Source organism: Quercus robur, chromosome 7 (genome assembly GCF_932294415.1).
Source record: "Quercus robur chromosome 7, dhQueRobu3.1, whole genome shotgun sequence".
NCBI classification, from domain to species: domain Eukaryota; kingdom Viridiplantae; phylum Streptophyta; class Magnoliopsida; order Fagales; family Fagaceae; genus Quercus; species Quercus robur.
The window spans coordinates 16,239,483-16,255,725 of NC_065540.1; the positions used below are offsets into that span (position 1 = coordinate 16,239,483).

A 16,243-nucleotide genomic window follows, 5' to 3' on the forward strand; every position below is an offset into this window, starting at 1 on the left:
AAGGTGAGAACCTCATCTCAATATTTCTTTACTGTTTATAAATTTTGAGATATATTTACGATTTTGGCAGCATGATAAGATTCAGTTATGTCTACTATTTGAGTAATCGATTACAATGGAAAGATGGTTATATATCTAAGCGTTATTTATGTAAAGACCCAATTGTAATACTCATAAGTTAATGGTACTTTTGTATTTTGTATTTGTTACTCGTTGAAATTGAGGACCTTGGGTCTAACGAAGGATTATATATATTAGATTAATTCCTAAAAGTGAGTACACGATTTCATTGAATTGCCCACCGATTTCATTTGAATATAGATTCCATGATTATAACCTTAAATCCTAAAGGTGGCCTTGTATCCTTACGTTTTCAATGGGAATATTAATCCAAGGTCTATGGTATTTCGGCTGCTGCTTCTCTAATGGTAATATGAGATTTGACCTAATGCAAGGAAGCATTATTGGCCTAGAATATCAATTGTGGTTATAGAAATTTGTTTGAACTCTTTTAGTACATACCAGTTTTGGGGAAATATTGTTGCGGTGGGACTTTGATAAGGAATAATAAATTGGTTAATTCAATGGTACATACGAAAGTAGTTTTCATACCTGATTTTGTAGGATAGTAGGAAAGAAAAGGTTTGTAAGGGTTAGATTTCATGCTTACTGATTAAAGCATTCTTTTGTTTAGAGCTTACGGAAGATTAAAGTGTTCAGCTGTGTTCAGAAGTATTAGCAAGAGAGGTAAGTAATTATGCATAATATGCACAAGTTTTATTCTTTAGGTTCTTAGAAGTCAAAAGTTTTCAAAAGTTATGTTTTTAAAGCTTACGTTTTCTAAAGTTTATTGAAAGCATTATTTTTACATTATTGAAAGAGAAACTTCGACTTTTAGACAATGTTTTAAAGAGAGACTTCGAATTTGAAATAATGTTTTGAATTTCCAAATCTCATTCAAATTATGGTTTCTAAACTAAACTATTTTCCGAAAATAATCGAGTTTCAAAGTAAGTTTTAGTCATATTCCTATTCTCAAATGGTATTTAAAATGTTTCTTTTAGCAAATTTAATTTTCATATTTACTCAAGAATTGTAATATATTTACATAAACTCCTCAGTCGCTATTCGTTTACCAAGAGAGTCAAGCATCCTTTGATTTATATTCTATTCAATATTGTGATCTTTGATGTGCCTCTGTATTTGAAAGGAAATTGTTAATATCAAGTAAATTATTTTATTTTGTATAAACTTTACTTTGTGATATGTGACTCAAATAAGTGTTTTTAGAATTGATCAGATATATCAGATTTGTGTGGAAATCCGCTCACAGGATTGTATGTGAGAATATGTGTTGATCCCTCACCAACAGGGGTTAGATGTTGGTATCCGCTCACAGGATTGTATGTGAGAATATGTGATGTGTATATGTGATACTGTGCTCTGATCAATCATCTGTATGTGTTTTCGAATAACTTTAAGATTTGATTATATATATGTGTTTAGTGGTTCTTTATATGTTTGGAAAACTATATCGAATATTTTGAGTGAAATTGTGAAATCAAACTCGTGCTTTGCTTGACCCTATTCTGTTGTATATTGTGTATAATTGCTTACTGGATGTGTGGCTCACCCCATCAATTACAATTTTTTTTCAGATTAAAGTTTAGTTGGGTAACAGAACCTTTGGATTGCTTCGTAAGGTGCAAGGTAGAGCGTGGGAGTTTTAGGCGAAGTCAATAATACTTGAAGCCTTAAAAGATTATTAATTATTTCTTTTTATTCCGCTTTAGATTGCACTGTATTTTGGAGATTATTCTAAATTTGAGGAGTTTGGATTTTTGTAAGAGATTTATCAATAGCATTGTTTATTTGGAGTTTTGAATTATGTTTAAATTAATCATGTTTATTGAGTGATATTAGTTCAACAAGTTAGTCATGCATCAAAATTCATGTTCCATGGATTTGGGTCGTGACAAAAATACTATATCTCATTAAGTTCAATACTAGTTGTTGAAGTGCGGCAATGGGCATGAATTCCTATAACCTAGCAGTATAGCCACATAAAAGAATAGAGAAAAAAGAGGAGGTCAGCTTCTAGTTTTATGTCTTTTGTGTGAGAGAGCACAAGGATGTAATTAGAATTTGAGTTTCTTGATAGTATTTTTGTGCACTATTGTATCTTCCGATTTTAATAGTGAAATTTTTCCATCATCATCGTACGGTAGGCAATTTGTCAAATCATGTAAATTCTTGTATTCTCTATGTGTACTTGTTATTTAATTTTCACTTATTTACTATTATTGATTTAAGTCTTAGTGTGCTATTTGTACAACACTTGATATATAATATTTATACTTAATTAACTCCACTATATAAAGGAGCATTGTCCTTGTTGCTCTTGAGATGTACACACATACAATATGGTAAAAATGGAAGGGGAATACATGGATAAAGTGATAATTTTGTGGGTTAAAATGTGTTAATTGGAGCTCACCTTTTTTTTCATAATTAGATTACTAGTTTAAAGATCCTCTAAAAAAATCCAGACATTTGAACAAACGGCTAAACTAGACTATCTGAAAGACATTATAGTCTTCTAGGAAGCATGGGTGTGGCAATTTGGTAGCCGCACCCATGTTGGACTCTTCTAGGATGCGTGCGGCTTAGACGCGGTTGTACGCAGGTCCCAAACTTTTTTTTTTTTTTTTTTTTTAAAAAACCTGATGAAGAAGAGGCAGGCCATGTAAGAGAGGAAAAGAAGAAGCAGGAGAGGAGATAGAAGAGTGCACCGGTGAGAAAGAAAGAATAATAATAATGAGAGGTAGGTGAGTGAGACGACAAAAGTAAAAAAATTTATTAGGATGTAGTGCAAATCACGTGAGTGGACACGGGAAATGGGAAAAAATGTATTTCCAAGAAGGTTTCTTGTATAGAAGGACCCCTAATGTTAAGTTTTATTACCAAAAAAAAAAAAAAACTATTAATAAATTTAGTTAATAACAATATACTCATTTTATATAATTTTTTTTAAGGGAAATGCTAACGAGTATCCTTAGACTATTGATTAACAATTCATTTTAGGTTTCATATTGACATCATTTTTATGGAAAATGAAAAAAATTGTTAAAACATTAATTTTTTTTTCTTTTCCCTTAAAAATTTTCATTAATTGAATTGTTAACCAATGCCTTAAGGGTACTCGTTAGCATGACCTTTTTTTAATTATATTAAATTAAGAAATATGATGATGGTTTTATGTGGAGTCATACTTCTACTATTCACAACTCACCATATAAACAAGTTGTGATACAAATAGTGTCATTTTATGTAGCACCAACATTACTCCTGGTCCAATGACCTCTTGCTTCAACTTTTTCTCTAAGGCTGAATGGCCTTACTTTGCTTAAGCTCCTTTTCAGTTTCAGGTGTAAGACACACCGAAGGCCACATCTCATTAAGAGTGTGTTCGTTTGAATGTGAAATAGGGTGGATGAAAAATTTTAAAGAGAAAACAGGAAGGAAAACTTTTTTGAAGTGTGTTTGGTTGGGTAGGGACGAAGAAAAATAAATAATGGGGCTCAAGTATTTTTTTCCCCACGCTCACCAAAATGTTTTCTCTCCAAAATGGGAAAAAAACTGAGTGGGGATGAATTTTTTCTTGATTGACAAAAATGCCCCATATGCATATGGGCTTCATCAAGTTGCTTTTTTTCTTTTTTTCCTGCAGTAACGTTCCCCCCCCCCCCCCTCCCCCCTTTTTCTTTTTCTTTTTCTTTTTCTTTTTCTAGGCAATTGCCTCTCTCTTTTTTTTTTTTTGTCTTTTTAGCATTAACGTTGCTCTTTTTTTTTTTCTTTTGATTTTCTAAGGCTTGGGCGTAGTAGTTTTTTTTTTTTTTTTAACTGGACGTGATTTTTTTTTGGGACGTGATTTCTATTTTTATAATAAATTTGGGTGATTGCTCTTTTTTGTGTGATTATTTTTCACTTTTTTATTTTAATTAGGCATCATTATTTAACAAGAGTATATGAGTAAATTTATTCAAACTCATTTTTCCACTTCCAACTAAACAAAAAGTAGAGAAAATAAAAAACTTTTCTATCCTCCCACAATTTTCTATCCTTCCACTTTTTCAGCCCTCCAAACAAACGGACTCTAAGAGATGGCTGACTCGTGAGACTTTGGGATACAAGCTCATTAATGAGCAAGTCTATCAAGTGTGGGAGAAATTATAAAGTCTTCATAGTGGACAAGTGACGTGATCCACCATTCCACTAAAAGACTCTCACTTGTTTAAAATTAGTGAGTTAGAAATTTTTTTTAAACAGAAACTGATTATTGACTCAGTAATTTTAAACAAGTGAGACTCTTTTAATGAAATGGTGGACAAGTGACGTAGTCCAATAGAGGACTGTATAATTTCTCCAAGTGTGGGCTCGAACCCACCAATGGTGCCATGCACCCAACAGACGCCTTGGGTTGATTGTTATATAAGCCTAATTAAAAATTAGGTTTTCATTAAACTATTTAAACTTATTTTTTTATAAATAATTACAATTTACACAATTTTGTTTAATATTCCAATTTTATCTAATCTAAGTCACAAAATATTGAAATAAATCGAACAGACAAATTTAAACAAATTTTTTAAATCCAAAATAAATTAAATTAATAAACTCAAAAAATATATATTTATATTTTAATCTATTAGATTGGGTTGGGTTGGATTAGTCATATTTCTAGTCCAAACCCAATCTAACCCAAACAAACAAAAAAACAAAAACAAAACCAACCCATTAACCTAAAAAAGGAACTTTAAGCATAGGATTGGGTTAGATGGATAAGGATTTATGGTGCTGATGAGTTAAGTCCATGCCCTATATGCAAAGATATCTCTTATATTTACCACCAAAAAAATTCTCTTAATTTACTAAAAATAAAAATAATGACGAGTGCACAGTGCACATATGACATACTAGTATGACATACTCACATACCCAAAATATCAACAAGTTAAAGTAATGATTCTGAATTTGACACAAGGAGAGGTACCACCAATGCAATATAAAATGATTCCTTTCTCTTTTTCATTTTTTGGTTTTTGGCAACTATTCACCAACAATAATTTATGGCTTGTTTGGAAGTTTAAAAAAGGAGAGGGAGTAGAGTAAAGGGAGGTAGAGTCATTCAATTATCTTGTTTGGAAGTTTTTTAAGTAAGGAGGTGGAGGAGTTTGGAGGGGTTTCAACCACCTCTGACCCCTCATTTTTAATTCCTCCAAATTGGAGAGATTTGAAGGGAGAGTAGAGTAGATAAATTATTGACTAGATAAATTTCCCAATTTACCATTTCTAAATTAATAATAGACCAATGTTACAAGTCCATTTTCAAATAGGGGTAAATTTTTCTATTTTAATCATTTCATCTCCTCTCCATCCTAATTTTTAAAACATCCAAATAAGGGAAAGGGCTAATTACTCCCTTTCCCCTTACTAATTTTAAAAACATCCAAACAATGTGGAGGGGAACTATTCCCCTCTACTCTCCTCCCTCTCTAAACTTCCAAACAGACCATTAGTTTGACACAGCTTTTCGCTTGTCGAGTTCCCTCGTAATCTTCTTGAAACGAGCATAGGAGTGAAACATGTATGTAAGGTTGAATTTTATCAACCATCTTGTTGGCTTTATTCCGTGCCAGATTTGCTTGTATTTTAGTAATTAGTAACCCTATATTTAAGTGGGAATCATATAAGGGTAGTGTGTAAGAGAGTGTGAATGCTCAAGATTTTGCAAAGAAGCAGGGACTTGCGACTGGATCTTGCGAGTGGCTCACGGCTTGCAAGCCGCCAAAAGTTGCACATGTGCCAAGCATGCCAGAAGCTGAAGAGTCACGCCAGTTGTTGCACTACAAGACAAAAGTCCTAGGCTGGCCAGGCCTTTAGCTCGCGGCTTGAACTCGCAACTCAACCCAGTCGCGAGGCCAAGTCGCCAGAACACCCTGTTTGGGAAAAACTGACTTTTCACATTCCTTCTCACCCTACTATATATATACCCTTATACCCACGATATTAAGAGAGCTTTTAGAGAGAATTTTGAGAGAGAAACCCTAGAGAAAAACAAGATTGATTCATCCACAATCTTTACATAGAGACTCTTCAAATTCCTCTACTCTCTTCCTCTCCATTGTCAAATCCTTGAGAGGGACATTACCAAAACCTTTTCTCACCATACCCATATCTGTGAGAAGGCCATTTGGTGTTTGGGAAGTAGTTAAGAAGGGACCAATTTCATATTAGTTGATGCTATGGTCAAGTAGCGGAATCCGGTAAGCTAAAGAAAAAATAGGTTCGACATAACCTCGTTGGAGTAGGAGCTTGGAGGGCTTAGGTACATTGGGTAGATTAGACTTGGAGGGTCTTCTGCTATTCATGTATTCCAACTACATTCTTTAGTGGATTGTTTACCGCTTGGAGGGCAGCGGAGAGGTTTTACACCGAGAGCTTCGATTTCCTCTTTGATAACACATCGTTGTGTTGTCCTTGTATTTGCATCTCTCTTCCCTTAATCTTTGCCATTTAATTTCTGCGGTGGATGTGATTTTATTTGGTTTAGATTGTTTATCAATTCTGTGTTAAGCTTGTGTTCATATTCCACATATTAATTGTTTGACATTAAGCTTGAATTGGTAATTTGTAAATTGGGGGTCTAATCGTTCAAGGTGTTTTATACACTTATTGAACTTTCAATGTACATCTTTCTTGTGCCTTATCAATACGATCCACATTTAATGGCCCTCACACTTAATTATAAAACAAGCCTCACACCAAAATTAAGACCTAAAAGCAAGAATAGTTTTGAGTCTTCACTTTTTAACTTATTCCTCTTCAATTCAATCCCAGTTCTCTCTTTGATCCCAGAGATTTTTATTTATATAATAAATCTAACTAACATTATTTATTTTTTTGCCATTTAAAATTGAGTCAAAATAGCCAAGAGCTCCTAAGTATCGACTTATCAATAGCCTTACTAAGCCTTTATGACCGTCATGTCCTAATTGATGTTGCTGGTGTTTCCAACAAAGAAATTCATGGTTCAAATTCACCCGCTCCAAACTATCGATAAATATTGTGAGTTAAAATACTTATTTTTGAGAATAAATACTAATCCAAAATAACTTTAAAATAATGTTTACTAGCTAGCTTAATTACATGATAAACAAAAATAAAAACCAAAAGAGAAATGTCATTTTCTAAAATGAGAAGGTCACATTTCCAACCTCAAAAAAAAGCTAGAATAGTTTATCCTTTTGAAGTCTATTCAAATAATGCTTAGACCCCAAAAAAAAATTCTTTTGTTTTTATGTAGATCATGCATAAAATATAAGCTTATAGATCACGCATTAATACGATTGATAGTCATTTTTATATTTTGTTAACTCTTCAAAAAAATTTGTAAGGATATTATTAGAGATAAAATGTAAATTGTCTATGTTTTTTTAAAAAAATTATTGTGAAACACTTTTTTTTTTTACAATTCTTTTATTCTAAATTCTTTGGGTTTTGTACTTAATAACTCACTTGGATGAATATTTATGATGTGGTCCCACATTTGATTCTAAAATTAAGAAATAAAACTTTTAAGAATAAATAATTAGGACACATGGCGAAAAATTGAAACTCTAATTTGGAATTCTAATTTAAGTTTCTCTCAACTTCACCTATTATTATTATTATTATTATTATTATTATTATTATATATTGTAGGGGTGATAGGCCCAATAAAATGTATCTATGTATATATTGAGCCAGGAGCCCAATCCGATGACATTAAGTAGTCCTAGGATGGGTAAAACACTGTTATGGGAGTCCGTGTTAGTGAATGAAGATGTGAGGTTTGGTCATAAGAGTCCAAGAAGGTGGTTTTAGGATGAATGCCTCGTCGACTGAGTAAAGCCGAGGTCCGACGGTGTGGTCTGCCATCCAAGGCAACATTCCAAGAGGTTCTATTGATAAGGACAAGCATCCTAAAAGCACAGGACAGAGGGAAGCCATATAATACCTAAGAGAAAACTGCTACCACCGCATTAAATGCTCTATAGCTAACTCTCTGACCGCATTAATGAGAAAGTGATACCTGAACTGTAACTTTCAACCTTACAGCTACTCCCCAAAGACTTCAAGAAGGTGCTGATGGGACAAGGATCAACACCAACAATCTAATCTACACATGGATGGTAGAGATGAAAGAAGGAAGATAGTATAAAATAGAAAGAGAACTCTAAGGGAAAGAGATCGGGAAATTAAGAGAAAGACACTGTAGCAACAAGAACTATGCTTGTAACCAAATTTATGAAATATATACAAGAATTGATCTCCTCGGATTGTGCCGAGGATGATTTTCTATAGATAAAATCATTCTATCTTTGCTTTATTGTGATCTGGATTCATTATAATTGTTACCCAACTCATTAGAGCCTAGTTTTCGAGCTCACTCTCTACAAATTCATTGTATTGGGCTCTTTGGACCTAGATCTTTTCCACCTTTTGGGCTTAGGACCCAAATTGCGTCCTTACATATATATATATATATATATATATATATAGGAGGTGTTGAATTACAAAACTTTTGATGTGTATCTTTTATTAGTTACAACATAGCTAATAAATGAATTATTTCAGTCAACGTGGGCAAAAATATATATATATATATATATATATATTTTTTTTTTTTTTCCTTACTATAACCGAGAAAAAAAAAATGATTTTGAAAAGTTGTTTGCAAACCAATAATAGACGATGTCACGATGCTACTAAGATACAAAGCAGCCAATTTTAGTTGAAACAATACTTTAAAGCCAATGCTAAAGATATTTATTTATTTTGCATGAAAAAGGAGAAATATTATTAGTTAAAACTTAAAAAGTAACAACCGTAAAAAGAGAAGTTTTTTATTTTACAAGTTACACGCATGGTCTTGTCAAAAAAAAAAAAGTTACACGCATGATAGAAAAGCCTAGTATATCAAAAAAGTTAGTTACTGTTATTTTTCTTTTTCAATATAAAGTTTATAAAAATAATTGCTAAATCAATGTTTTTATAGAATCCGTTAACATTTCCTTAGTTCTATTTACGAACAAAGAAATTTCCCATTTCGTTGTTATACCCCTCTGCAAGCCAAAAGGTCTGCGCACTTAATTGTTTGCTTCACTTCACGGAAAATGTATCTAACTCTACTTTCCATGTAGGCAACAAAAGGAACCTGCAATTCCAAAATCAAGAGAGACAAATAATGGGAAAAGGGGTGTGAGAGAATTTCCAACTACTTAATTAATGGCTAACAAAGAGTCATTTTCCAAATAAATGTTGCGATAAACCAATCGCCATAAAAGCTGAGGTGGTTTCCTATTATGATTCAGACAAAGGGAGGAGATAAGCATGCATTAGATAAGGAGTGAGCTGATAGGGAGTTGATGGTTATCTGATTGTTATTTCAAGTTGTTGATTAGGATAAGTTGTTGGTTAGTATTGTTATTTGTTGATTAGGATGAGTTGTTGGTTAGGATTAGTTGTAAAAATTTATTGCAGAACTATCAAGATGTAATTTGAATTTCCTAGTTGAGCACTCTACTTGAGACTATTTAAGAGTTGAAGCAATTAATAAATAGGCAAGCAAAGTTTAATCCAAAATTCTCTTCTCTCACCCCTATTCAGTAGATTGGTCATCTCGAACACGACTAACATATCATTTTATTTCCAGTTCATAACATTTGGTATTAGAGCTTGATGATGAACAACCCACCACCCACACGTTCAACATCCAATGACAATTGCTTGTTGGCTTTGGAAGTTAGCAACCATTCTTTACAGAGGTAGTTCAACACCTATGAAGACAAAATTGCTAAGGAGTTTACTAACATAAAGGAAAGCATGGAGGCCCTTTCTAATGCTATAGCTCAGATGGGACGCAAACTTGACAGCCAAGATAGCGACAACCAAAATGGTGGCTCCACTAGCAGAAATCATGAACCAGAAATAGGCTTAGCCAGCCGCAATAACAGAACAGAGGTATCCAATGGAGGAACTACAGGAGTAATACAAACTCGATTTTCTCAAGTAGACTTTCCGCAATTCAATGGGGAGGATCCAACAGGTTGGATTTATAAGGCAGAGAAATTTTTTCGATATTAGAGTACTGGGGATAATGAAAAGGTGTTGCTTGCTTCTTTCAATTTGCAAGATAATGCTCTTCGATGGTACCAGTGGTTTGAGAAACAACAAACCGATGTTTCATAGGAAGCTTTTATGCAGGCCCTGTGTGTTCGATTTGGACCCTCTGATTATGAGAATTTTGATGAGGCCTTAGCAAAACTAAGTCAGATGAGATCGATTAGAGAATATCAAACCCAATTTGAGCGACTAGCATCAAGGGTGCAGGAATGGCCAAATCGTGCCTTAGTAGGAAGCTACATAGGGGGATTGAAGGATGAGATTCGATTTTAGGTGAAACTTTTTCATCCCACTACCCTAGTACATGCTACCAGCCTTGCCCATTTACAAGAAGATAAGATGCAGTGATAAAGGCATGGCCTTACATGGCCAAGACTTCTTCCAACACCACTAAAGCCCCCTAACCACCACTTCGAAATTGCCCCTAGGAACAGGATTCAAAAAATTGCCTTGGACTGAGATGCAAGCACGACGAGACAAAGGTTTATGCTACAACTATGATGAGAGATTTGTACCAGGTCATAAGTCTAAGACACAACAGGTTTTTATTTTGGAAACCATGATCAAACCAGAGATTGATGAGGACACTATAGAAGCCTTGAAGGAAGCCAAACCACTTCTTGTACCAGAGATATCCTTACACGCCCTCTCAGGGGTAACCACCCTATAGGCAATGCGTGTGAACGGGGTAATTTGTGGCAGGCTAGTACACATCCTTATCGATAGTGGGAGTACCCACAACTTTGTGAACTCCAAGTTTGCAAGGAAGCTAGATTGCTGTAAGGTTCCTTCACCAACATTTCGAGTTATGGTGGCCAACGAAGAGTGCTTACAATGTGATGAGATTTACTTAGTTGTTCCCATGGAGATACAAGGATACCATTTCCAAACCAATGTGTATCCCTTGGATTTACAAGGCTCAGGCATCGTTTTGGGAATGCAATAGTTACGAAAAGGTGTTGCATGACTGGGAAAAGTTGACAATGGAGTTTCATGTCAGCGAAGAGAAGCACTTCATCCGCGGTGATACAACCAGAGAAGTAGCTGCAAAATCCCTACAGACGATACAAAGATTAATGGGCAAAGAGGTTGATGCTTATTTTATGCAAATAGTAACCACAGGGGACTCTACATCTACTACCCAAGAAACGGCCAGAGATAATAAAGAGTTGGGCCAACTCTTGGCTCGATATGAGGCAATTTTTCAAACACCCACAACTCTGCCACCCCTAAGGAAGCACAACCATCACATTAGACTTGGGCCTGGATCCAACCCAATCAATGTTAGGCCCTATCGCTACCCTCATATCCAAAAAAATGAAATTGAGCATGCTGTGAAGGAGATGCTCGCAATCGGGATTATCAGGCCAAGTTCAAGCTCATTCTCATCCCTGGTATTGTTAGTGAAGAAGAAAGGCGGCTCATGGAATTTTTGTGTGGATTATCACACCTTGAACAAGGTGACGGATCCGAGTTCAGCCTATAGATGTTCACAAAATAGACTTTCATACTCACGATGGACATTATGGATTCTTTGTGATGCCTTTTGGCCTCACTAATGCACCGGCCACATTCCAATATCTGATGAATGATATTTTTCGTACAACACTGAGGATGTATGTCTTAGTCTTTTTTGATGACATATTAATATATAGCAAAACATGGGAGGAGCATTTAGTTCTTTAACAATGGTTTTTGATACTCTATTGCAAAACCAATTATATGTCAATCGTTCCAAGTGTTTGTTTGGCTAGCAAAAGGTTGATTATTTGGGACATATTATAAGTTCCAATGAAGTTTCAATTGACCCTGAAAAAATTCAAAGCATGGAATCTTGGCATACACCCACCACCATCACTGCCTTGCGTGGTTTTCTTGGCCTGACCGGGCATTATCTGAAATTCATCCAAGGCTATGGAGTCATTGCTGCCCCACTCACAAGTCTCTTGAAGAAGGATGGGTTCAAATGGACTTAAGAAGCTACGGAAGCATTTCAGCAACTTAAACGGGCCATGGTGCAAGCCCCGGTACTCGCACTTCCGAACTTCACAAAGAAATTCATTATTGAAGCTGATGCATCAAGTCGTGGTCTGGGGGCAGTCCTCACACAAGACGGTCGTCCTATCGCCTTTTACAACAAAGCCTTATCCATCCATGCCTTGGGCAAATCCACATATGAGAAGGAGCTAATGGCAATTGTCAAGGCAATCCACAAATGGAGGATTTATTTGCTTGGCCACAAATTCCTGATTTGCACAGACCATCGTAGCTTGAAGTATCTACTTGAACAGTGGATTACTACTCCAGATCAGCACAAGTGGATTGTTAAACTAATGGGCTTTGACTATGATATTGAGTACAAACAGGGGCATGAAAACAAGGCAGCTGATGCTCTATCTTGATTACCTGGAGATTTACTTGTTGTGTCATGCCCAAAACCTGCTTGGGTAGATGTTATTCGAGATGAAGCTCGTAATCATCCAGACTTGGTGGCGACAAGAGAAGCAGTTGCACGTGGTGACCCTTCTATTGCAAGCTTTATAGTAAAAGATGGTCTACCATGGCATAAGGGAAGGCCGGTACTACCACCAACATCCCAATATAAGCAGCAAATTATTCATGAATTTCATAATACTCTAATGGGTGGACATTCTAGGATTTTGTGAACATATAAGAGGTTATTGGCGAATTTCTTTTGGGTTCGAATGAAGTCAGACATCAAGGCATTTATTCAACAATGTGATACTTGCCAGTGCAATAAGTATGACACACAAACTCCAGCGGGGCTACTGCAACCATTACCAATTCCCAATAGAGTTTGGGAAGACATTTCAATGGACTTCATCGATGGTCTTCCTCACTCCACAGGATTATCAGTCATTATGGTTGTGGTTGGTCGGCTATCTAAGTATGGACATTTTGTTGCACTTAAGCATCCTTACTCAGCCAAGACAGTTGCAGAGGTATTAATTAAGGAAATAACACACCTTAATGGGATGCCTAGATCCATAGTGTCCGATAGAGATCCGATATTCACAAGCCAATTTTGGGAGGAGTATTTCCGACTACAAGGTTCGAAGTTGAGGTTGAGTTCGGCTTATCATCCATAAACTGACAGCCAAATTGAAGTCCTTAATCGGTGTTTGGAGACTTACCTCCGTTGCTTTGCAAGTTCAAAAGTAGAGTCGTTGGCTACCGTGGGCTGAATATTGGTACAACACTTTGTACTAAACAGCTGCATATGACGCCCTTCAAAATTTTCTACAGTCGTTCCCCACCCACCATACATTGCTACGAATGCGGGTCCACTCCGGTGGCACAGGTTAAAGATAATTTACGTGAGCGGGATGCTTTACTGAAACTATTAAGGGAGAACCTTACAGCAGCCCAAGCTCGAATGAAGCTAAATGCTGACCGCTATTGTCAAGAACAAGAATTTGCACCAGGGGACTTCGTGTATCTCAAGCTCCAGCCATTCCAACAATTATCAATTCGCGTTCGAGGAAATATGAAGTTATCACCAAGGTTCTATGGCCTTTTTCAAGTCCTTGAACGAATCGATACTATGGCCTGTCGTTTGGAGTTACCACCCCATTCTCGATTGCATCCTATTTTCCATGTTTCACAACTCAAGAAGTAGCTTGGGCAATCAGACCAAACTGTTACTAATTTACTGAAGGTCACAGATGAAGTTCAGTCATTTTACAACCTAACTGGATATTAGATTTCTATTGGGTGAAGCATGGGCGCAAGGTGGTTCAGAAGGCTTTGGTTCATTGGACAAGCACGAGTGCAGATGATGCTACATGGGAGGCATATGATGAGTTGCAGCATCGCTTTCCTCAAATGAATCTTGAGGACAAGATTCATCTTCAAGGGGACGAGAATGTTATGATTCAGACAGAGGGAGGAGATAAGCATGCATTAGATAAGGAGTGAGCTGATAGGGAGTTGATGGCTATCTGATTGGTATTTCAAATGTTATTTCAAGTTGTTGATTAGGATGAGTTGTTGATTAGGATAAGATGTTGGTTAGGATTGTTATTTGTTGATTAGGATGAGTTGTTGGTTAGGATTAGTCGTGATTTGAATTTACTACAAAACTATCAAGATGTAATTTGAATTTCCTAGTTGAGCACTCTGCTTGAGACTATTTAAGAGCAGAAGCAATTAATAAATAGGCAAGCAAAGTTTAATCCAAAATTCTCTTCTCTCACCCCTATTCAGGAGATTGGTCATCTCGAACACGACTAACTTATCATTTTATTTCCAATTCATAACATTTCCATTGTATGAAACACTCTCTAGTCAGCCTTGGAGGTTTGGGGGGATCAAATTAAAGGAGGAAAATCAATGGCATGATCAATCAGTTGTGAGCGTACGTAGTTTCAGTAGCATAAATTGTTCATTACCAAAAAAAAAAATAATAATAATATTAATGTGTTTCTGGAAAGCCAAAGAGAACATATTGCAAAGAGAAAGAATATTGTCCATGGGACATTGGTGTGCTGTATGCAATTTGGTCATTGCATTTGTTTTACATAACTCTTGAATAGTACTAACAAAAAAACACGAGTTTAGTGCATTTCGATAAAAGTTTCCCACATAGTCTTGGCCTAAATTTGATTATACACACATTTCAAAACCAAAGAAAATTAGAATACATAAATTCTTAGAATATACAAATTCTCTAAACTGTGATAAAACAAGATTAATTAAAAAGAAGAAGAATTGACAACTACCATAAAGTAGTCAAATAAAATAGAAATGCAAAAGGCAAAACAATGAAGCACAGTTTCTAAACTTTGCATTCTAAGGGGTGAATGAAGGTTGTGCTGGCCAGTAATATCACCATCTTCATTCCGTTTCTCATTATATATTATTCAACAAAACACTAGTTATAGAGACAGTATCTAAAAATCAAATTGCTTGGAATAAGTTTGCTTCTCCTGACATGAATATTGAGTCTATCACAAAGGCTCAATACTCATTTGAAACATAAAACTGGGAACAAATACTGACAAATATGTATTTAGGTGACCATATCATTAATAATTCATATTGAAGAAACCAGTAATAATCAAGGCAAAGAAATGTCCACATTACAAAATTGTGCCAATAATAAAAATCGAACACTACTACTTCATCAAATGGTATCATGCCACTGCTAGATGCATACAAACTTTAGTCCAAACCTTGACACCTCTTCCTAACAAAGCATTTTAATGAACTCGAGCCACTTTCTAGCAACTCAAAACACATACATCCGTTGGGTTAGATTGGGTTTACGATATTGTTCAACCCAACCCATAAAAATCGGATGAGGTTGGGTTGTCAGGTTAGGGGCCTTGGGGATAAATCCTGAGTCCACTCAATGTCTATGTGGAAATAAAGTAAAATAAATGACTATCAAGCAAATAGCAATATAATGGAAACAATAAATTTCAGCAAGCATCAATAGACAACACATCAATAAAAGAATACCAAATTTTACATGGAAACCCCTCCCGTACAGAGGGAAAAACAATAGGACAACTCCGAAAAGTATCCACTATGAAATAGATTACAACTATCAAATTTATGCCGAACTTGAGTCCACAATTAGGGATGGCAATTTTTGCCTAACCCGCGGGTACCCGGTCCTGCCCAACCCTAATAAGCCGGGTTTTACCCGGTCCGATTAGGAATAGGGTCGGGTATGGGTTTTTTAAAATAAAAAAACTCGAAGTGGGTCCAGGCTTTATCAAAAAAACCCGAGACCCGACCCGAAACCCAGCCCAGATAAAAACCCGGTACCCTGAAATTACAAAAATACCCTCTCTCTATATATATACCTATAATCTAACCCTAATCCCTCATTTCTCTTCAGCAGCAACTGAACTCAACAGCCTCTCTGCCTCAGTCCGACACTCCCTCTCCCTCAGCTCAGTCACTCCGACACACCCTTAGTCCGACAAAGGTACCAACTTGTTCAAAACGTCGACCCACCATCTGAGACAACTTCGTCTCTTTCTCT

The 16,243-nt window shown here is 35.8% G+C and overlaps 1 long non-coding RNA gene across 1 annotated transcript; it reads left to right on the forward strand.

Annotated features, from left to right (window-relative positions):
* The first annotated feature begins 601 nt into the window (after positions 1-601).
* On the forward strand, positions 602-1,917 carry LOC126690851 (uncharacterized). Its single transcript, XR_007644749.1, has 2 exons — positions 602-747; positions 1,659-1,917. It is a non-coding gene; the product is annotated as an uncharacterized LOC126690851 (long non-coding RNA).
* The last annotated feature ends 14,326 nt before the right edge of the window (positions 1,918-16,243 follow it).